The sequence below is a fragment of the Sminthopsis crassicaudata genome, chromosome 6 (genome assembly GCF_048593235.1).
Source record: "Sminthopsis crassicaudata isolate SCR6 chromosome 6, ASM4859323v1, whole genome shotgun sequence".
Lineage (NCBI taxonomy): Eukaryota > Metazoa > Chordata > Mammalia > Dasyuromorphia > Dasyuridae > Sminthopsis > Sminthopsis crassicaudata.
The window spans coordinates 24,276,599-24,295,272 of record NC_133622.1 but is presented as its reverse complement, the minus strand read 5'-3'; the positions used below and the strand labels follow the sequence as shown (position 1 = coordinate 24,295,272).

Sequence of the window (18,674 nt, the reverse complement as noted above, 5' to 3'; positions counted from 1 at the left end):
AAACTCGATGTTCCATAATTTTCTCCCTCTTTCCTCTCCATCTCCTCCCCCAGACAGCAAAAAATCCAATACAGATCAAACATGTGCAACTCCTCCCAACATACCTCCACATTCATCACACTGGACAAGATAAACCAGAACAAAGTGGAAAAAATGAGAGGAAAATAAAAATGAAGCAAGCAAACAGTAACAGTAATAAAGGTAAAAATTCTGTGTTGTCATCCACACTCAGTCTCCACAGTCCTCTTTCCGAATGTAGATGGCTCCCTCCACCACAAGTCCACTGGAACTGACCTGAACCAGCTCACTTTTGAAAAGTGTCATGGCTATTTATTTTCTAGGAAGAACACACATTTGGCTTTTAATACAAATTTTGGAGACACAGATAATAGTTGAAGATATGGAAACGTATGACAAACATATGGTTTACTGAAATGTTGGTTGGGGGAAATCTAATATCTAGTTAAATTGTCCATTCAAAGGATTCCAAAAGAAAAAAAAAATTAGTCAATTTTAGCAATTAGAAAAACCCTGTTACAAAATCTTGGTATTTAGGGAAACTTCAATATAGTGTATAATATAGGATGATTTCTACATAGAAAAATATTTCAGAGATTAAGTAAGCTGTCATTCTACTACACAACCTTGGAGAATGAACAGAGACTAAAAAAACTGACCCAAGAAACAACCACCTTTTCTTCATTAGGGAGTTAGTTGAACTGTCTGGTGGATAGGACAACAAGAGTGATAAAGACAAGGTCCATCAGTGGCAGATGAGTGAGTGGCAACAGAGGACCAGATTCAGACCAGTTTCTGGGAGATAATAAGACTGCATAATTGTTTTATTTGAGAGCTAGGGAAACCTGCCAAGAATGGTCCGTTTGGAGTGGGTCCTTTTTATGAAAATAGACAAAGGTTGTATCCAGAAGCTTCTCCTTTTTTGTTAGATATCATGGCAGCAAGTAAATAAAAGGAAGTCACATGTACTCCTTAATTCAGCAAGGGCAGGAATAGCAATAATAAGTCTAAGCTAACCAAGAATTGATACTGAAAGTTATTGTATTTGAAAATCTCAAGGAGAAGAATTGCTAATAGGTCACAAAGAGATTTCCAGACTATTGAGATGATGGGGTAGCATTTAATTCTCCAGGAGTAAAGGAAGCAGAGATTATACATATAATAATAGCAGCTGACATTTACATAATGCCTTAAGGTTAATAAAGGGCTTTACATACATTCTCTCATTTGATCTTTACACCAATTCTTTGAGGTTAATATTATTCATATCTACAGTTTGAGATAAGAAAACAATGCTGACTGAGGTTGTGATTTCCCATGGACATATAGCTAAATAGCAGAGGCAAAATTTGAACCCTGATCTTCTCTTCTTCCAAATTCAGCACCATTCTTTTAAAGGGCAAGAATACTACTTAATCAGGACCCCACAAACCCACCAAATGATAATTTCTCTTATTATTAATTTAAAGATTACAATCCAATTATGATTGTAAATATTTTTTTTTTGTTTGCTTATTTGTTTTGTTTTTATTGTTTTGAGAAGAGATCTACAGATATCCCAATAGAGACAATGGGTCCATGACTCCCAAAAAAACTGAGAACTCCTACACTAGAGCATATCCCTTCTTTATAATCAGGTAAATCCTATTAATGGAGACTATATCATGTGCATTTTCGATGTAACCAACTTGTAGCATGATGTATTCAAAATCTCTGCATTTTGGATACTTAGACTATACAATTCTAATTTATGCCTTGTTGTTGTTGTTGTTGTTGTTGTTGTTTTCTCCTTTTGTTCTCAAAGACACCATGACATCAGTGAGTTTATACCATGACATGCAAGTTAATCAGATTTAAGGAAAGGAGAATTGCTCAAGCCTACTTCACTTTCTCTTCCAGAGCCATCTGCATCCAATGACTAGATATAGATCAAGATGACTGGAGATAGCCCTGAAAGCAATGAGAGAACTTGGCCTTTTTAAGCTAAGGTCTTCAACCAGTTTGAGGTTTATTGGTCTTGGGTATTCTCACAAAATTACTTTCATTCTTCCTTAGAAATAAAATAAATAAGATAATAAATAAAAACAAAACAAAAGAAAACAAACATCAAAAAAACCAAATAAAAACAAAAACAAAACCATAGCAACCTACCAGTGATAAAAAGTGAAAATGAGGAGTTTGGAGGATAAAACAAAAGCCTGAGGCAAGGCTTAAGAGGATGGTGGCCAAAAGAGTTATAGTGAACCAGTTAAATCAGGGGGAATTCATGGCCTTTATCAGGAAGCTGTGAGTCAAGAAATAACAATAAGATATAGTTATGGATAGAGAGAAAGAAGGAAAGTGTTCTATCTATGGCACAAATTTCCCTTACTGATGACAAATATTCTGGTCCAATTTTTTTAGGTGTGGGTCTTTGTAAAAATTATACTCTTCATGATGGGAAGGTAGTGACTGAGGATAATTCTACTACTTCACTTTCTTTAGTTATTTATTTTGCTATTCAATAAAAAGTGGAATTTCATAGTAAATAGAACATTGAGTTCAACAACAGAGAAGAAGTGAATTGAAATTCTGCCTTAAATATGCTCTAGTATGCTGAACAGGAATTTTATTTTGTATATGATACAAGCAAACACTTCATTCCAGGCTATAAGATAAATTTTGGGAAAGAAAGTCAAAATGAGGGGTCTTTAGACATCATATGTATGTATAAGTACTTGCACAATGAACATGCTATTTTGGGCAAGTAGGAAAATAGAGATTGGCAAGGAACAAAGGCTTCATAAAGCTTTGGCTGAGTTCTAAATAAAGCCAGGGCATCTAGTATGTGGAATTGAGGGGAGAGAGAGTGAGAGGGACAGGGACAGGGATAGAGAGAGGGATAAGGAAAAGGAGAAGGAGAGGGAGAGGAAAAGAAAGAGGGAAAGAGAGGGAGACGATGAGAAGGAAAGCGAGAGGGGAAAAGAGTGGAAGAGGTAGGGAGAGAGAAGCAGAGAGAGAGGGAGAGGGACAGGGAGAAGGGGAGGGAGAGCAAAAAATACAACGATAAAGATGTAGTACTATGTGTACTGACAGAATAATATGTCTAGACCATAGAATATGATTATAGGAATAAAATTTGAAAAAACTAAAATGGTAAAAACAAACCAGATTGTAAAGGAGTATAAATGTAGAACATTAAAAAATGTATTTAATTTCAGTGGTAATTCCACTACAGTTTATTAAGTAAAAGTGGAGAGAGAATAATGTGCAATGATCATATTTGTACTTAAAATCATTTGGGTCCCACTATAAAGAACTTATAAAAGTTTGAAGAAACTGGGCTAGAAAAATTTATTAGGTGTCCCTCTATAATTGTATAGGTGAAAAATGATGAGAATTTGAACCCAAGTAATAGCACAGGGTCTGCCACATAGTAGGCATTTAATAAATAGGTTTGTTTGATTGAATTGAACACATTGGAGATGATCAGATTATCAAATGAGAGAATATAAAAAGAAAATGGAAAGAAAATTTAAGACATATAGATGCACACATTAAGTAATTGATGAAAGAAAGAAAATGGGGAGAATTTCAATAGGGAGATATGGTAGACTATAGAAGAGTGACAGTCATCAAGTCAAATCAATAAGCATTTCCTAGCAACTTCTTGTGGGCTGGGCACAGTGCTAAGCATTAGCACTACAAATAAAAAGACAAAATGACTTTCTCTTAATGAGTTCTATGTTAGAATTGATCCTGGTATTTCCCTGAAATCTGTTAGCCTGTGCCCAATGCTTCCCACCTGAAAGCATGCTGTGGAACACTACTCTGCTGACTACAACATTTATGGAGGTGAAGAGCATGAATCAAAAGAAGCTAAGTGCCCCTCGTTGCATGTAGTTGCTATATTGAGGTAAAGTTAACTGTTCAATGATTTTTAATCACCTCATTTTGTTCAGATATTGAACCTAAACTAAGACAGTCCTGACATCAGCCATGCCTTTAGTAAGTACACAGTCTAATGGAGTAGGGGAAGATGGTGAAGAGATATCCTGTAAACAATTACAAATAAATTAGATATATGGAGAAAAGGGATATATTCTCAAGGGATGACAATGTGGGGAACAGGAAAGCTTTCTTGTAGAGGACAGTATTTTAGCTGAGACTTTAGCAAGCCAGGTAGACAAGGAGGTAGAAAAGAGAAGAGAAAGAATTCTCAGCCATAGAATTAATGGTATCAAATGGTACTGAAGAGTTAAGAAGAAAGAGAATTGAGAAGAGACAATTAGGTGTATCAATTAAGAGATCCTTGGTAAGTTTGGAGAGAGCAGTTTCAGTTGAGTGATAATGACAGAAACATAATTGTGAAGGATTTAGAAGATAATGAGAATAGAGAAGTAAAATCTAAAAATAATCGACAGCTTTCAACTGTCAAATAGAGGGAGAAATGGAGGGTGTTAGCTTGAAGGGGTGATTTTTGTCAAGAGAATGTATAAGGAAAGGGGATATTTGGATTTTTGTAGGGACAATTTACTAAAGAGGAGAGGAAATAATGGGATTTTAGGACGCATAAGCAAAGTCTTGTTTTAACAGTAAAAAAAACATTTTTGATCTTGATCAAAGAATCAAAGTAGGAAATAGTGGGAATAAAATCAAAGAGAAGTAAGAGGGAAGAAAGGGGCCTTAAATAAATGATTTTTCTTAGTAAAGTATAATGTGACATCTTCAACTGAAAGGGTCAGGTGAAGATCATGCCATGGGAAACTGTAGGACAAAATAAAAGGTCATGACAGTCATTATGGATGGGTCTAAGAATCAGCTAAGGAGAAGCAAATACCCTAGAGTTTATTGGCTTAGTCTATGTAATGCAGTCTGCAGATTGCAATTTCTCATATTGACTAAAGACAGATGCTTCAATAATATGACTTTATTATTATTATTATTATTATTATTATTATTATTATTATCATTATCATTATTTTAATTTGGCATATGCTTTTTCTCAAGCCTGCAGATAAAAAATGTATAGGTCCTGTACTATAGGGCATGTTTGAGGAGGCTGTGTTTATGGGCATTAAATTATTTTGCATAATTGCTACTACTAAAAGCATCTCAGAGTGAACTAGGGTTAGTGGGAAGTTCCAATATTAACTAGATTACATTTACAATATCACCCCTATTTTAAGTTGAAAAAACTGAAGTTCCCTGAAGTTATTTGCTTTAGATCACAAGACAATAAATTCCAAAATCAAGAGTCAAGCTTATTTGTTCTGACTTTAAATCAACACTCTTTATCGCATATTTGAAGACATTTCAGTTTCCTTTCCTTGCAGGTAAGTCAATGTTGTAGCATAATTAATAAAATCTACTGAGCCCTAACTGTGTTAAAAACAGTGGGAAACTTTATTCTGGGTATGATGTATTAGAATAAATTAGAAGAGATGTTGAAGCTTGATAGGTGTCTTCAAAGAATTTATAATTAAAAGGAGAGAGGGAAAAATATCCACAAATATATTTTGAAAAAATAGTTCTGCCTATTGCCAGTCAGGAAGATGCTATCCATGGCAAGGAGGTAAGAGAAAGCCACGGAGAGATCACTGACCACTCCGCCTCCATCTCACCTCTTGACCATGTACTTTTTGAGGGCCATGCATGGAACTTTGAGTGCCAGGTTCCTGCTGTGAGTTTGTACAGCTCATACTCCCACACAACAGAAGAGAAAGCTGAGGTGAATGTGTCAATCATTGCAAAGAGGAATTTTGTTCTCTCATCTCAGTAAGCTTATGTAACAGTGTGTCCCTGGAGACTAAAATGTTTAAATCCCTCAGGAAGGACCTCTAAACAAATCCTTGCTTTTTATTAGTCAGGAATTCAGGGGTTCTCAAACTATGGTCTGCGGGCCACATGTGGCCCACTGAGGACCTTTATGTGGCCCACCGGCTTATGGCAAAAGGGCTGAGGGATGGAGACAGAGTGTGAGCTTTTGTTTTTACTATAGTCCAGCCCTCCAACAGTCTGAGAGACAGTGAACTGGCCCCCCATTTAAAAAAGTTTGAGGAGCACTGGGACTCTAGATCTGTTATTCTCAATGCCATCCTGAATCTATGTAACATGGTAAAGATGTAGGGGTCAAGCTTTTTATGGATGCTAGGTTCTTGGAGTTGGTACTGTGGGTAGAGTGATGAACTTGAAGTCAGGAAGTTTAGATTAAAATTTATCTTCAGATACTTAGAATCTGTGTGATCCTGTGCAAATCATTTAACTGCTACCTGCCTCAGTTTCTTCAAGTGTACAATAATGATAACAATATGACCAATCTCTCAAGATTGGTTTTAAGACTTAAGTGAGAATATTTATACAAAACTCAGAAAGCTTAAAGTGATTTTAATGCTAGTAATAATGACAAAGATGATGACAACATCAGAAAATTGACTATGAATAAGCATCCTTTTAAATAAAATTTCCTTCCATTTCACATGTATGTGTGGGAGTAGAAGCATCTGTCTGCTTATGATTCCTAATTATCTTTACCTGTGAATCAAGAGAGCAGGAAGGGACTAAGTATTTATATAGCTCCTACTATTTGATAAAAACTATGCTGAATTTCAGAAGTATTATCTCATTTGATCCCACAATGACCCTGAAAAGTAGGCCCTAATCATATTTAAATTATACTTGTCCATAATCCATTTTAATCCTAATATTATCATCATCATCATCATTGCAATTGCCATTATCCCTATCATTTATAAACCACTTTAGCTTCTATAAAATGTTTTATGAATATTTTCATTAGATTCTCACTATAAGTCTGAGAAGTAGGTCCTACTATTATCCCGATTTTACAGATAAAGAATCTGAGGCAGACAGATTAAGTGATTGTTAAGGATCACAGTGATGATTTAGACTCAGATTTTCTTGATTCTTGGTCTAAGCCTCTGCCCACAGGACCAGCTATAAAATCTTAGAATCTCTAAAAAGGTTTGCCCTTATTTTTTTTACAATATTATTCAGTATTTTTAATATCTTTGTCATGCATATTATCCATAGCAAGAAAATCTCTCCTTTATACAACCTTCCCTGCTAGCCAACTAACACAGTGTGATGTATGAAGCACTTCGACATGTATGAGCTAATATCATAAATAATGTATGGCCCTGCATAATGAGGCAGATGGCATGATGTAACCAGTCCCACATCCATAGGAAGCATGTTCACCCTATACATAATACACTCTCCTGCACCATAAAATTTCAAGAAAGCAGTTAAAAAGACAAGAAAGTAGTTGGTTAACTATATGCGGTGACAGATATGACTTAATTGCCACAAGTGGTACAGAATAGAAAATGAAATTCACTAATAAAATGCCATTTCTTCCATTTCACATTTTTTCTCACATTGAATGTTTTTTTTTAATGTGATTCAGATACTAAAAAATATGGCAGCATACAAGTCTCCCTTACAGTGTTCAGATAGACATACTACTAGATAGTTTTATCCCAAATTCACATTTATTCTTTCTTGAAAATGAACATTTTTCCCCAGATACTACATCTCTGGCACTATTTGGAACCGCAAAAAAATGTACTTTGAAATGATGCATGACATAAAGTGCTTAATGTACAGACATATTATAGGTAATGAGGTCAGCTGCCTGCTGAAAAATGCTTTTCCAAAAATAAAGGAACTTGAGGAAGTAAGGGATTTGTTATCGTTGTTGCTATCCTTTTGTGTTCCCATTTTATTAAAAAAAAAAACAAACAAATCACAGTGATAAATCATTATTTGCGGGGTTTTTATTTTCTTAGTTTTATGTCATCAATTCAATAAAACTACTTGCCAAATTAGTCAAATAGCATTTGACTTCAGCATCATCACTATCAGTAGCAACAGAATCAAAGACAAAGAGAACAACTATTTAGAGAGAATTTCAAAGTACAGCAAGTGCATTATGTACCTGGTGTTTTTTCAGCCTCAAAATAACTCTAAGAGTTAGCTACTATTGGATACTAGAGATTCTCCTGAAGAGGACACTGAGTCTCAAAGTGTTTCAGTTTTCTTAGACACATGGCTAGGCAGTGTTAAGGAGTGCATTCAAATACATTTCTCTTAATTCCAATTCCAGAATGTTTCTTATTATCATCACTGAAATAAGTCACATAATTTGGTATTTCATTTCTCTTTTTCTGTCTCATATGAATGTTATTCTTTCTTTAGATGCAGTAAGTACCCCACTGGGAAAGCCAGGAAACAAAGGGTACCGTAAACTAGATCCCCAAGGTCTCATCTCTTAGCAGCCTTTCATTATAACTCAAAATTATTATCTGGAAACTAAGCCTTTGGGATTCTCAGTACTTTCTCCTTTCTTTTTCCTAGCAGCACCCCGGCACCCCAACATATCCAGGATAGACACATTAAATCATGCAACACCCAGACTTATTTTTATTCCACAATACAAAAAAACCCTGAGGCCTAGGATTTTAAAGGATCTTGTTGGTCATCTAGACATGATCTTTTTGAGGACTCACAGCACAATCATTTCAATTTTACCAAAAGCTCAAAATGATGAGGAGCTCACTACATTCGAAGACAACCCATTTCGATTTTAGAAAGCTTTATTTGGTAGAAATACACATACACACATCTTTTGTTTGCTCTTGATTGCACTTATTTCTGATCTCCATAGCCAAGAGATCCAACCAAGTCATTCTTGGATAGCTTTGCAAACTCCAGTCTATGAATCCCTCCTTAAATCTGCTCTCATTCAGGCTAACCATTCCTCATCCCTTCAACTCATATTTGTATTGTAGGAATACAATACTCACAATCTAGTTTTTAATCCCACCACTCAATAGGAATTACCCTTTCCTATACTCCAAATCTCTTAGCTATTATATTTGAAATCTCTTTTCTATTGACATCTCTTCAGGCTTTGATATTGTTGACTATTTTTTTTTTCCTGGGCATCACCTTCATTCTAGACATTCTGTATCCTATCAAAGCATCTCATAGTTCTTCCTATCCCCTCAACAGCCCGGTTGAACTCCATTTTATTAATATTCTTTTTAAATTGCAACATTGGAGAACAAAGCATAATAATCACAGAATTCAAAAATTGTAAAGAATTTCTGCAGCCATCTAAACAGTCATACTTGAAAGACTTTCCACTATAATATACATCTTACATGTAATAAGCCTCTGCTTGAGGACCTGCAATGAAGGGAAACACAAGATATACTGAGGCATTCTAATTTGCCCAACTTCCCAATACTTTTTTTTTCTTGGACCACAATAATAATGTCATAATGGAGTTCTCTCTTTTTATAATCTGTTCAATCATCACTCCATCCTCCCTAATGTTGCCAAAAGAAATTTCCTAAAACATAGGATCACCATAAATAATATGTTCCAAAGTTTTCACTACCTTTTCATTGGATAGGAATCTCTGGATTATGTCATCAGTTCAACTTTAGTAATCATTCTCTTTCAAACTCCTACCCATCTTTCCAGTATTTTTTTGTCTATTCTCTTTCACAAATGCTATCTCCTGGCCAAGTTGAAGTACAAATTATTCTCTAAAATTGACACTTCATTTCTTGCCTTCATCCATTTGTAGACTCCCTTCTTCATTAAAGCGGTGAAAATCTGATGTAAAAAGAAAGGATAGATGTGACTTCTGGCAAGAAGGCTGAGTTTATGAGACTTGGGACATGATTAAGTATAAATGGTAGAATATAATCCTCAGCTTCTGAATCTGAATCATGGGAAAGATTATAGTGTTTGCAGAACAATCAGGAAAGGTTGGAAGAGTAGAAAGTTTGAATTCAGTCTTAGAGATATGATGTTAGAGATAAATTGTGGATGGGCAAGTGGATATATTCAGCAGGATTTAACAATGAGAAGTTGCAGTAAAGGAGAGAGATTTGGAATAATTATGTAATTTTAAACAACTGTTTAGAAATGATATTGAACCCATAGGAGGAGATGAAGGAAAATAGTATAAAGAGAGTAGAAAAGATTTCATAGGATGTCCTCCAAAGTTGTCATGGATGACCATATTGGGAAGACAAAAGGTTAACAGTGAACTTAACAAAGAAGAAAGAAATATGAGATGCTTTGGTAGGATACAGAAGTGTCTAGAATGAAGGTGATGCCCAGGAAAAAAAAATTAGTCAACAATATCAAAGCCTGAAGAGATGTCAATAGAAAAGAGATTTCAAATATAATAGTTAAGAGATTTGGAGTATTGGAAAGGGTAATTCCTATTGAGTGGTGGGATGACAAACTAGATTGTGAGTATTGAAAAGTCAGAAGACAAATTCAGTTCCAATTGATCAGTGATGGACAGAATCAACTACATCCAGAAAAGTGAGTGTAAACTGTTTGAATTTTTGTTTTTCTTCCCAGGTTATTTTACCTTCTGAATCCAATTGTCCCTGTGCAATAAGAGAACTGTACAGTTCTCCACACATATACTGTATCTAGGTTATACTATAATATATTTAGCATGTGTAAGACTTACTGCCATCTAGGGGAGAAGGTGGGAGAGAAGGTAAAAGTTAGAACAGAAGTGAGTGCAAGGAATAATGTTGTAAAAAATTACCCAGGCATTTGTTCTGTCAATAAAAAGTTATAAATAAAAAAATAAAAATAATTTTAAAAAGCAATTATAAAAAAAAAGTCAGTAGACAGTGAATAATGGGAGGGAATAAGGGTAATTGATTTTTTAGATGTTTAAATCTATAAAAGGAAAATTATATACCAGTAGCTGGAGATGGTGGAGTCAAATAAAAGTTGCATGTGAGATAGATCAGAATATGTCCTTCCACATTCCCTCTCCCTCTCAAAAATCTCACACAATATTTTTCTTCCAAAAAAGAATAGAAAAACCCCAGAAAGATTCATCAGGATATTGGACAAAATCTGGTATCATATTCAAAGTTCGATATATGTCATCCTATTCATTCTGCCATCTAAATGGTCTTCCCTTTCCTGAAATTGTTTCAATACCCATTGGTAAACTGTTCGCCATTTCTATTCTTTTTTTCTTGAAAAAAAAAAAAAAAAATCTAAGAGTTTTCCTATCTTCAATCTTGTGGTACATCTTCTCTTCCCTACAGTTTTTAGAAAATCAGAAGCAGTTGTGTTTCTCAGTAATCGTAACCTATAGCCAGTACTCAAATATCCATTTTTAAAATGCTAGGACATGTTTCAAGTGGACCTAGTAATGTTAGCCAATACCCTGAATCAGGAGGGAGTAGGCTCAATTCCAACCCTGATTATGCCAGCTTAATAGACCCGGGACAAGAGAGAGGAATTATGGTAGAAAAGAATACTAACATAAAAGAATTAAGCTCTGGGGAAAACTGAAGAAGATTAATTAACAGATCTGCAGAACTCCCTGAAATTTTCCTTTGAATCTACTCCATATCTCCCACATTTAATCTTTGTTCCACATACTGACTTTCCTGTTCATCACTTCCCCTTGGATTTCATCTACTAGTCTAACTAGTGATTCTTGTTCAGTTCCTTTTATAAAAACAAACTTCCATCTCAAATCCTTATTCAGTTACTGCCCTGTGGGGCCTTTGGATTTCTGATAAGAGAGACTGCATCATTTCTATACCCATCTAGACCCATTACAATGGCTAATTGGACCTTGATCCTTACTTCTTGCTTTCCATATCTAAATCTAAAAACAAAAATAAAATCAAATTTAAATTCATGAACAAGATATTTCAAGTCAGTTGTTCTATGTCATTACTTAACAGCCAATGTGACTTCTCCAAATAAATACCTCTCCTTTATCACTATTTTCCCTTATGAGTTCCATCATTGTCTACTATAATGTAAGTTTCTTAAGGGAGGACTGGGAATTTGATTTTTTTTCTTTTTTTCTTTCTTTTCTTTTTCTTTTTTTTTTCTGATTAAATTAGGGTTAAGTGACTTGCCCAGGCCCACACAGCTAGGACGAGTTAAGTGTCTTAAGCCAAATTTGAACTCAGGTCCTCCTGAGTTAAGCGCTGTTGGTCTATCTACTGTGCCACCTAGCTGCCCTGATTTTGGCTTTTTTTCCCCAACATTAAATCACAATGCCTGACACACACACACACATACAAAAAAAAAAAAAAAAAAAAAAAAAAAAAAAAAAAGCTTAATGGATAGTTTTCCATATATTCTTTCATTTCTCAATTCCAAATTATTTTATCCTCAGAAAGGATTGTCTTTCACTTTATAGAAAATATGGTAGCTTAGTATTGGATTAGATAAAATACTTTTAATTTGAGCTCATTCTGTATCATCTCATCTATAACATTTTGAGATTCGGCTCCTAGTTAACCAGTTTTGTACTTTCAAGTACAAAAACAATTTTCTGGGTTAAAGGAGAGAGAGAAAGTTGGACAATTAGACACACACACACACACACACACACACACACACACACACACACACACACACACACAGAAACATAGGGAAAGACAGAGAGGGAGAAAAAGAGACAGAGAGAGAGGGGAAGAGAGACAGAGAGATTCACAAGGAGTGAGTGGAAATACAGTAATTATTCTCTGTCTTAATGAATCATTAGAATTTATTATTTTTCTGATGTGGGGAAGTAGGTACAGAGAATTAATGTTCATCACTGGAAAACCCTGGTTTAGACTATTGATAAAAATGCCTATTAGCAAACTGGTTGGATATTCAAGAAAGTTGTCTGATATTTTGAGTGGCTTGCTCAGTCATTAACTGCCAGAGATAAGACCTGAAACAGGTTTTGCAGATGTCAATTTTCTATCTACTATGCCATAGCCCCTCTCTTATCAACCCTGGTTATGGCATTTTCAGAATTATTCATCTTGCTCTCAATATAACCTAATATGATCATTTGTTTTTGCGAGTATTATTGCCCACCTCAGTTCACAGTCCACTTTAGCACTCCAGCCAGCATATCTCCTTTTTAGGATGGTCCAGATTTTTTGATTTGTAGAAAGTTATAGTTACTAAGGAGATTGATTTCCTGTCTTATACACACATACTCTAGTCTTGAGCTTTGCTTTTCTGCCTGAGTCTGTCTTTCAAAAGCCATTATCCACCAACTCCTACCCATGTTCCTTTTTGAGTTAAGACAAGCATGTACCGCTGTATTCCCCCCTCCCCAGGTTCTGCCTGGTTGCCTACCCTTAGAGATAGCCTTCAAGGTCATCCCAGGAGGAATATATCAGGTAATCAATCTGGGGACGTCTATTGGCATCCATGCCCAGCCATGAAGTGATCTGTGAAGCCTATTTTGGGATGATGGATGGTGTGATATGCATTGCTTCTCTTTCTCAGATAAAGCTCACATTTTATTAATTGCTTATAGCAAAATTTGTTGGTTTATGTGCCTAGCAGACAGCTTTAAACAAAGCAATAAAGGAGCTTAGTTCTCCTCATTAAACTGGTGATCACTGAACATGGCAGACCTGGGCCAAATAGGAAGAGAACCTGGGGGGTATTCAGCTCTGTAATTTGGGTCCTGAGCAGACAGCACTGCAACAAGTGATCCACAGGGATCTTCACGGAAGCATTGCTCCAGTGAGGGTCTAAAAAGGGTAGATGACAAATGTTCTGGGCTGCTTGTTATGAGACTATATAATTCATATTGAAATGCCTATTTGAAGATAGTGGCATTTCATTGTATACCTTAGAGTGAGAGATTCTGATGCTCAAGGCTGAGTAGGGTGATGAGTTCCTGGTCAGTAGAGATGGATTTCATGTTTGTCTTTTCCCACCATATCCTTACATTGTTCAATAATACAAATAACCTAGTCCTGCCAAATTTACATCCTTCTCATGTCACCATTCAGAGCATGCCGAAATTCAAACCTAAATCATGATCAAGTGCTGCACAAGAATGACACTATCTTAATCCTCACTTACATATACTTGCATTTATATCCTTTCTGTCTCTGTGCCTGTGTTTGTCTCTGATTTTCTCTCTTCACACAAACACACACCCACACACACACCCACACCCACCCACAAACACACACACACACACACACACACACACACACACACACACACACACACTGTCTTCTTTTCTGTTCTTTGTAATCTCATTCTCTCTATACTGGCAGAATTTTCATTGGTTGTCCCTAATATAGTCTTCCTATCTCCACTTCCAAAATTCTGTGGTTTCCTTCAAATCTTAGCTAAAGTCATGTATTTTTTTCCTTTTTCTTTCATTATCTTTGTTTTTCCTCAAACTCATTTGATTTTTAATTTTCTTTTTATAATTCTTCTATAAATTCTTTGTTGAGGGAGCCATTTAATATTATTCTTTGGGGGTAGAGATTACTTCTATTCTTCTCTGAAGATGAACCTAGAGGTCCCCTATTCCCAAACTAAGTTTCTGTGGGTGGGGTCTTTTTTTTTTGTATGTTAATTTTTTTTTTAACTTAAGAATTTATTAGTGTACCCACCTTTAGTGCTGGGGTGAAGGATGGTACCTCTGGTTTCACTTCAGCTCTCTGCTCTGACCTGGAATCGCACTTCCCTCCTGCAAGTGCCCACAGCCTGAAGCATCCCTGCCCCTCTGCTTATGCCCTCCTGGTATCTGGTGCCTTTTTCCCCCAGGGCTGCATCTCTGTAGCATATCTGGGTTTGGCATTCTTGATCTGCAGAGAAGCTCTCAGTCTTCCCAGGGTAGGACCTTGGACTCTCCAAGCTGTTCAGGAGGTGTTTCCTTCCCCCAGGCCTTTTATGTGCTGTTTCAGCTGAGCTAATCTCTTTAAAGCTCAGTTTTAGGCCATTCTTTCATAGTCATAGTCATTGCAGGACCCGCTGATGCATCCCAAGTCTAAATTATGTCTATTTTCACCCTGAGGAACATTGTTTTTTTTGTTGTTGTTGTTGTTTAATTTTATTTTATTTTTTTTGTTTATTTGTTTTATTGTGTATTTGTTTGGAAAATCTGCAGTGTTTCGAATTTTCTGATGGCTTCCTCAGAACCTAAACATTAACCAGATTTACCAAGTCCTACATCTGAGAATGATTTATTGTTACCTTAGGTTTAGGAACCTAAATCAGTGCCTTTTCTCTGTGCTGTGCTATTAAAAAAAAAAAAAAAAAAAAAAAAAAAAAAAAAAAAAAAAAGGAGCATTTTAAAATATAGCATATAAAAATATTTTAAAAATATTTTGGAAATTATAGTTTTCCCCTCACTCTTTACTTTTAGTGATTAGTACAGTGCTTTGTATATTGTGATCACTTAACAAATACTGGTTTATTGATTTGTTTGATTTTACTTTGGAAATCCTTATAAAAATTTTGTTTTTTTTTTAAATAGTCCCAAAATTTTGGTAAATGAATTCTAAAGAAAAGAGGCTTTATTTATATTCTTTCAAATGCTTGCATTCAAATATGTTTTCCTTTTATCTGTCATGTCTATTAAAGTACACCTTAAGTTGATTTCTTTTCGATTCATCTTCAATAGAGAAGCAGGAAACTTGCTCATCATCCTCTTTAGAATATACTTGAATGTGAGTTATTTCCATCTATTCTGATTCATGGAAAATGAAAAGAAAGTAAACCTCAGGAAGACTAGTAGAAACACTATTCTTCAAATGACTTTTGGTTAAATGAAAACTTGAAACACAGGGCAACTAAAAGAGAACTTTCAGATTTAAGGGGGATACATAACATACGGTAGTTATTGTATTCACAGAAAGAAATGTGAGCACAACTTCCCATTTTACAATGGTTATGATGTGAAAGATTCTTATATGTTTAATCTTCTACCGTGCTTTGCATAAAAGGAAAATAGCATTTTTAAAATGAACTTATAATATAGCCCTACCTATTGGATTTATTGGTAGATTTTATATTTTCCAAGGCAAAAAAATTGCATTACATGAGAAGAATATCATACTGCTTTTATACATTTTTATCTTTTAAGATTTCCCTCTTCCCTATGTAAAAAATGTTTTTGAATCATCCATTCTTTTTGCTCCATTCCATGTCATGTGATTTTGAACTAATCAAAATTCTTGATCTTTATTACTTATACTACATTGTACATCCTGCTCTGTCAATTCCATAAATCCAGGAAGCATTTTTTGTGTGCCTGATTAGATAAGTCAATGTGCCAGGGACAGAGAGGTACAATAAAAAATAAAATAAATGTTACTAGTTTCTACATTCAAGAAATTTATATTTTCCAGTATTCGTAAGTTTATACATTAATTATCTATCATATATATATATATAAAATTAGAAAGATAGATAACATGTATCAAGTAGGTAATATATATGCATATATTATTATATATACATATATAATATTATACATTATATATACATATATACATATATATACATACATATATATATATATATATATATACGTACATATATATATATATATAATCTGTGTTAGGGAAAAGAGCATGTGTAAATATGTGAAAGTATATGTGCATCTACTGAAAGAACTCTCAAGTCAGTTTGATAACGCACAAAGGTTGAACCGATAGGGAATAATATGAAATAAGACTAGAATTGTAGGTGGGAACCAGCTTATGGAGGGTTATAAATGTCAAGCTGGGTTTTTTGTATTTTATTCTGCCTTTTTTGCAATAGATATAGTCTTGTCTAGCTTTGCCTAATGAAAGCCAGCCCCAGGGTTACCCCAGAACCAATATATTATGTAGGACTATCAGTGTCTGCCACATGATAGCTTCCTCTTGAAGAGAAGATATATGACACAATCACACAGAATACAGGCTCATCTTCAGCTGAGCTTGAAAAACTAAATAAAGTAGTCCTATAAAATGGTGCATGGCCATAAACACTTGCTGTTTGACAAGAGTTTTCATGGTTTTTATATCTTTTCATTTGAGAAAAAGACATTAGGGAATTTTAATTTTATTTCATGATTAGTGAACTTCAAATAAAAAAGTCTTCAGCTATCACATTGTATGAAGAACTACAACAACAGAGGCTCATTTCTTTTCTAGTGGAGTGGCCCATAAAACCTGACAGGCCTTGAAAGGTCAGATATTTATAACAACATTTTCTAGAATTTTGTTTAATCAAATTGTTTATGTTCTGATCAATGACCATTTATTGGCTTTATTCAGACTCATATCAACATGAAAAATTACCTTTTCATCATTTCCTTGGGTAACTCTTAGATATTTACATATTTAAGCACACTCCCCTTGGTACTCTCTTATTGAATTTCATAAGAAAAGACTGGCAAGATATGAAAAACCAATTCAAAAGCAAATAAAAAAGCAGTTTACTTTGAATAGTTTATTTTATACAGTTTATTTTGGAATATGAACTTCTTCTTCTCTTTCTCCTCCTCCTCTTCCTCCTCTTCCTCTTCCTCCTCCTCTTCTTCTTTCTCCTTCTTTCTACATCATCTTTTGTTGTACTTCATCATCATCTTTTTCTTGTACTTCATCATCATCTTCTTGTACTTCTTGTTGTACTTCCTCATAATCATTATCTTCTTGTATTTATTATTGTACTTCAACATCATCATCATTTTTTTTCTTCTTCAAAATACAATTATTTCTAAATGCATTTAATAATACTCCTACTCAAAGTTTACTTTGGAGTAACCTGGAGATAGCTTTATGCAATGGAAACAGATTGGTCATGGGATTAGAAGATAAAATTTGTACAAAATCAAAAATAAATGCTGTGAAATTAGAGATAGATATATAGCTTTTTTTGTTATGCTGCTTAGAGCTAATTCTGACATTCTGCAAGCTTTGGGGGCTTTCAAGGTCCTGTGATTTTAGGAGGGGTGTGATTATTGCTTACTTGTTCTGCTTTCTAGATTTTACCTAGGAAGGGACTTTGGTACCCTAGAATTCCATGGTTAGAGATTTTCGCTGCTTTAGTACTGTAACTAGTGTCCCTAATCTACTATGATCCACTTTCAGTACTTCTCTCTACCTTGGACCTGCTATCCAGAACTGCATATTGGTAATAAAGTCACCAATCAGATCCATCTGTATCTAGTATTAGCAAAGATCCCACTTTCTCTGAGCAGTTTTATGACTCCCTGAGCTGAGCATCTGCGGGCTTAGAGTTTCTCATGCTACTGCTGTTGTGGAAGTTCTTTTCACTGCTGCATGTATTGGTTCTGGCAGACATCCACCACAACTCCACTCCAGTTATTGACTCAAATTTATAAGAATTGAAGCTATTCTCCATTTGATAAAAGGTCAAAGGTCAGTTTTCAGATGAAGAAATTAAAACCATTTCTAATCATATGAAAAAGTGTTCTACATCAATCACTATTGCTCAGAGAAATGCAAATTAACACAGCTCTGAAATACCACTACCTTTCACATTGGCTAAGGTAGCAGGAAAAGATAAGGACAAATGTTGGAGGGGATGTGTGAAAACTGGGACAGTGATATATTGTTGGTGGAACTGTGAACAAATACAGCCATTCTGGAGAGCAATGTGGAACTATGCCCAAAAGACTCTCAAACTGTGCATAACATTTGATACAGCAGTGTCTCTACTGTGCCTATATCTCAAAGAGATCATAAAGGAGGAAAAGGGGACCTATGTTTGAAAAAAAGTTTTTGTGGTAGCCCTTTTTGTAGTGGCAAGAAACTGGAAACTGAGTAGATGCCCATCAATTGGAGAATGGCTGAATAAATTGTGGTATA

General features: G+C 35.0%; 1 long non-coding RNA gene across 1 annotated transcript in view; it reads left to right on the top strand.

Annotated features, from left to right (window-relative positions):
• Nucleotides 1-18,674, top strand: part of LOC141545595 (uncharacterized) — a 379,465-nt gene that overhangs the window by 238,538 nt on the left and 122,253 nt on the right. Inside the window, exon 7 of the long non-coding RNA XR_012483082.1 lies at nt 54-201. This is a non-coding gene — a long non-coding RNA (uncharacterized LOC141545595). The remainder of the gene's footprint in view (nt 1-53; nt 202-18,674) is intronic.